Source organism: Dromiciops gliroides, chromosome 2 (genome assembly GCF_019393635.1).
Source record: "Dromiciops gliroides isolate mDroGli1 chromosome 2, mDroGli1.pri, whole genome shotgun sequence".
In the NCBI taxonomy this organism is placed as follows: Eukaryota; Metazoa; Chordata; class Mammalia; order Microbiotheria; family Microbiotheriidae; genus Dromiciops; species Dromiciops gliroides.
Window position 1 is genome coordinate 475,417,495 of NC_057862.1, and position 6,096 is coordinate 475,423,590.

Genomic DNA, 6,096 nt, shown 5'->3' on the forward strand with positions numbered 1-6,096 from the left:
CAGGTGAATAAACTCAGACACAGAGGAGGGAGGTGATGTTTGCTAATTTATGTGGTGACTAAGAGACAAAATCCAGGGAATTTCCTATTTTACTTCACTGTCTCTGTCTTTTCTTAAGGAAAAAAGAAAAAGGTAAACATCTAGGGGTTTTGGCCCTGCAGATAAAGGAAGTAAGGTATTCAAAGAGTTTCAAGTCTGTGATAAAAAATAAATGTAGATAGATTTTTCTAACAATGGTTAGCACTTTATCTATCTATCTATCTATCTATCTATCTATCTATCTATCTATCTATCTATCTATCTATCTATCTATCTCTTCATCCATCTATCTAATCTATCTGTTCATTCATTCATTCATTCATTTGTTTGTTTATTTTATTTATTTATTTATTTATTTATTTTGGCGGGGCAATGAAGGTTAAGTGACTTGCCCAGGATCACACAGCTAGTAAGTATCAAGTGTCTGAGGCTGGATTTGAACTCAGGTCCTCCTTAATCCAGGGCCAGTACTTTATCCTATGGTTAGTATTCAGTACTTTAAGGTTTGAAAATATTATCTCATTCTATGCTCACAGTAGTCAGGGGTGGTAGGCACTATCATTTTCTTAATTTTGTAGATGAGGAAACTGAGGCAGTCAGAGGTTAAGTGACTTGCCCTGGGTCACCTAATAATAAGCATATGAAACCATATTCAAATCCAGGTCCAATGATCTCCCTATAAGGGAGCCAACAGACCAGGGTTCTTTATGTAGACTCTGTCACTAGCTATCTAGGGGACCTTTGACAAATCACTTCCTGACTCTGAGAATTAGTTGTCTCCCCTCTAAATTGAAAAATTGGGAGCATGATGAATAGTTTAGCCCTAAAGTCATAGAATCAGATCTAGAGCTAGGAAGTTCAAGGCCCCTGTTTTACAGAGGAAAAATCAGAAACTCAGATGCCTTCTTTAGGCAGAATTTGAACCCAGACCTTCCCAGCTCTAAGTCTAGTTCACTGTCCCATACACCTTAGGTTCTTTTTCTTTTTTTTTTCCTGGTGAGGCAATTGGGGCTAAGTGACTTGCCTAGGGTCACACAGCTAGTAAGTGTCAAGTGTCTGAGGCTGGATTTGTACTCAGGTCCTCCTGACTCCAAGGCCAGTGCTCTATCCACTGCACCACCTAGCTGCCCCACCCCCCCACCTTAGGTTCTTAAACTGTGGGTTTCAACCCCATGTGGAGTCTCATAATGGAATATGGAGGTAACAAAAAATTTGGCAACAGTAAAAGGTAATTTATAGGGGCAGCTAGGGGGCACAGTGGATAAAGCACTGTATGACCTTGAGCAAGTCACTTAACCCCAATTGCCTCACCAAAAAAAACCCCCAAAAAACAAAAAAACAAAACAAAACAAAAAGGTAATGTATATCTATTTTATATACCTATATACCCGGGGTTGAGTAAAAATTTCTTCGGTAAAAAGAGGTTGCAAGTGGAAAAAGTTGAAGAAGCCCTGCCATCTGCTGTACTGTCTCTTTATGACTCTATGAGAAAGAAGGGAGTTCATCTTAGCAAATCAAAGAACAGGTGAGCAGGTGATAGGACATTCCCCCCATACCCCATTAAAGGCCTGCAGTTTTTACTTTTTTTGGAGGAATAGGTCACTCGATTCAGTTCAATTCCTATTAAATGGAAATAAGCGTATACTAAGTACCTCTTTTGGGCTGTAACGATTGGAATAACGCCACCTGCTGGATACTAACTGTAGAAGAGTTCTGCCCATGAAGCGAAGGTCTTTGAGGGCAAGACCAGGAGTCTTGTCTTTGGTATCAGGAAGTGACGCGGACTAGTGGGAGGAGGAAGGAAGAGACTGGCGCGGAGTCTCGGGCCTCTTTCCTCTGGACTCTGGCGGAGAAGGGAGCTAGAAATGTGCTCTCCCTTTAATAGATAGGAATCTAGGCCTTTTTCTCTCTCTTTACCAAATTCTTATTCTCCTTAATAAATGCTTAAAAGTCTAACTCTTGCTAAAGCTTATAATTTATTGGCGACCACTCATTAGATATTTTAGACAGTTTAGCTAGAATTTTAGCCCTTAACAGGGCCAGGCATTGGGCCAGACACTGAGGATACAAAGAAAAAAGCAAACAATCCATGCTCTCAAGGAACTCATATTCTACCTCATGGACAAAATTCAGGGTCTGACTAAAGAAAATGAAGACTGTAGTTTTCCCTTTTGCCTTTTCATTTTACCAAAAGGATATACTGTGGACCTGAGCAGAGGGTCAAGAAAATCAGGACACAAACCCCACAAGACAGAAGGAATGTCCAGGACAGGTCCAGGACAGGTGGCAGCCCCCACCCTCTTCTGACCCCTGGCCCCCAGCACTCCTAGAATGAGGGCTCAGAAGTAGGCTTGAGGAAGAGGGCCTGCCTCATGCCCATTTCTCTAGCATCAAGCAGCAGGACTTCAGAAGGCTCTGTGCAGACCCCAGAATTAGGTAGAGCTCGACTCATGAGGTTTTTTAAATCTATGCATGATCTGTCCCTTCCCTGTAGGGTTTGCTTCACTGAGAATCAGAAAAGATGCTTGACCTTTTTCTCTTTGATCACTTTTACCAGTTTTCATCCAGTCTCTCAAATGACTTCTGGGGTTTCATAGCTCTCCTTTCTCAATGATGTCAACACATTCTTTGTATGGGTTGTTGATGCTCACCTGAGCTGCTCTGCACCAGACCTTGAGCTGGGGCCTCTTGCAGAGTTGGGGTGTAGAAACCAGCTCTGGGACTTACATCTATGTTCCTTCCAGATGAGAAATAACGATGCAAGTGCTGGCCTCTTCACACCTTTCCTTCCTTCCTTCTACCACCATTTGGTGTGACTGGTTCCCTAAAATGTCATCTGTGAGTTCCACTTAGGATACAAGACTCCAATCAGACGCTGCTTTTTCCCCCCTGCCCCCGGGGCACTGGGGGTTAAGTGACTTGCCCCAGGTTCACACAGCTAGTAAGTGTCAAGTGTCTTGGGTCACATTTGAACTCAGGTGCGCCTGAATCCAGGGCTGGTGCTTTATCCACTGTGCCACCTAGCTGTCCCAGATGCTGCTTCTGAAAGGATCATAAAGCAACTTATGGGACAGATGAAGAAAAGCACTTTGCTTGTAAGTTTTAGAATTAGGGGATCTTCAGAGGTCTCAAAAGACAAACTTCTCCGAAGACATATCACTTCAAAAACAAGTCTCTCAAACTTCTCTGGGCCACAAATTTCTCATCTGTAAGATTTCTTCCAGTTCTAAATCTTATGATTTTATGAACACATCTTCTTTAAAATGTACCTTTGTTTTCTGTGACCTTGATCAAGTCACTTACCCTCCTTAAGGGTCAGTTTCCTCTTGTGTAAAATGTGTAGATGATCTCTGAGGTTCCTTCCAAATCTAAGTCAATGATCCTATGACCACCCTGCATTATTTTCTCTCCTGTCTTACTTTGACATCATGGTGGAATATGTACAGAGTAGCCTGCTGGGCGTTCATCTATGTGGTATGATTTGAAGGTCTCTTTGCTTCCCAGAACCACCCCCACCAATCTGTAGCATGAGGGAATTCCATCATCAATAATGGATTCCTTACCTTGGAAATGTGAATGGACATATTAAATAAAGGAGCTATTCACACCTAAGTTGAATTAACTTATCAGATTGTCATTCTGTTTAGATGGTCTCTCAACAAGCATTCATTAAGTGCCTACTATGTGTCAGACACTGTGATACATATTGGGGACATTAGGAAAGGCAAAATCTTGGTCCTTGCCCTCAGGGAGCTCCCATCCTCATGTACCAAGGGGGAACAATATTCAAACAACTGATTGTTGTTTGTCCTTCATTCTCTAAGAGGACCATGACATCAGAGCGATGTCATGAATTGGATTTAAGTGAGAGAGGGTTGTGCAAAGTCACCAACCAAACTCTCCTTCAGAGCCATCCGGGTCCAGTGGCAAGATATGCATCAAGATGACTGGAGATGGCCCCTGATGTTTAAGGCATTTGGGGTTAAGTGGCTTGCCCAGGGTCACACAGCTAGTAAGTGTCTGAGGGGAGGTTTGAACAGAGGTCCTCCTGACTCTAGGGCTAGTAATCTATCCACTGAGCTACCTAGCTGCCCCATTCAAACAACTACATACATATGGCATAAATGGGAGCCACCAGAGGTAGGAGGAATAAAGAAGAGGGATGGGACCCAGAGAAGAGGCCCCTTTTTTTTTTTAGAATAAGGTTGGATTTGAGCTGAGTCTTAAAAGAAGCCAGGAGGGGGCAGCTAGGTGGTACAGTGGATAAAGCACTGGCCTTGGATTCAGGAGGACCTGAATTCAAATCCAGCCTCAGACACTTGACACTAGCTGTGTGACCCTGGGCAAGTCACTTAACCCTCACTGCCCTGGGGGGGCGGGGGAAGCCAGGAGATTGAGATGGAGTGGGAAAGCAGACCAGGCATCTACCTAGGCTCCCGATCCGAAGGAGTTTATTGCAGAAAATTAAAAAATAATTCAAGGCCATGGAATAATTTTGGTACCTCATAGAGTGAAAATCAAAAGGGACACTTAGGGTTAGCGTAATAAGTTCCTTGAGGTCAGAAACTGGTTCTGCTTTTGTCTTTATCTCCCCAGTTCCTAGCACAGAGCCGGATATACAATAATGCTTGTAGATTGATTAATAATAATTATGAAAGATGGCATTTTTATAGTATGTTAAGATTTACAGAGTATTTTTTATGTAGTTGGATGTGAGTCTCCCCAACCATGTGAGAAAAGTATTGGCTATATTATTATCCCCATTTTTCAGATAAGGAAAGAGAATCTCAGAGATGATAAGTGACTTTTCCATAGTCATGCAACTGTTAAATATCAGAAGCCAGACTTGAATCTAAGTCTTCTTGGCTCGAGTCTTATCCATCTCTCTATTGTGTATCACTACCTAGAAAGTTGCAGATGATGTCGGGATATGCAAAAGAGGCCACAGAATACTAGAAGTTTAGAGCCAGAAGAGACCTTAGAGATTATTTAGTAAAACTTTATTTGACAGGTGAGGAAACTAGGATTCAGGTAGGGGAAGGCACTTTTTCCAGGTCATATCTAGTGACTGATAGAGCTAGAATTAGAAGCCGCAGGGGGTCAGCTAGGTGGCACAGTGGATAAAGCACTGGCCCTGGATTCAGGAGGACCTGAGTTCATATCCAGCCTCAGACACTTGATATTTACTAGCCATGTGACCCTGGGCAAGTCACTTAACCCTCATTGCCCCGACCAAAAAAAAAAAATAAAAAGCCATAGGGCTTCTGGATCCTGAAGTGGTGTTTATTACTCTGCATCCTACTGAAAGGGAAGGTCTCAGTAGTAACACTTTATTTAGGACAAACTTGACCTATGAAGATTGACATAAGGGGCAAGAGAGCTAGACTGAGAGTCAGAGGACCCAGGTTTTACTCTTGCCTCTCCCTACCTGTATCACCTTAGCTAAGTAAGTCACTTAACATTTTTGAGCCTCAGTTTCCTCCTCTGTATAAGGAGGGATGGACTGGGTAACCTCCAAGGTCCCTTCCAGATCTAACTTTATGATCCTATCTAACCACTATGTCTAGGACTACCTTAATAGAAGAGAAATACCAATAATAACTTCATATAACTTGGAAGGCAGTTAAACAACAATCACCTGAATTATTCCAGTCCTTTTGATAATGCTAATTAGTTTCTTATAAATTCGATGAAGAATCCACTTCTGAAGTAAAGGCCCACACAATCCAGTAGTCTTGCTTTGCTTTTTATTGCTATTTCCTAATGTATTTCTACTTCTAGCACACAGGCAGCAGAAGCAAATACATGCCTTTGGAACCCCAAAATGTAGTGTGGTATAATATAGACACAGCTATCAGATCCTGAGACCAGGCACCAATGTGGGTGTGAAAATACACTGGAGATGAAAGTGAGCCTCTCTCAGCTAAGGTTACCAAGCTGGCAGAAGTGTACAGGTGGAATCAGTCCCTGATGCATAACTTACATTTTAATGCCTTATAGGAGCAGCGGGTGTGAAATCAGCCATCAAGGAGACAGCTGCCCTCAGAGAGAGCTACC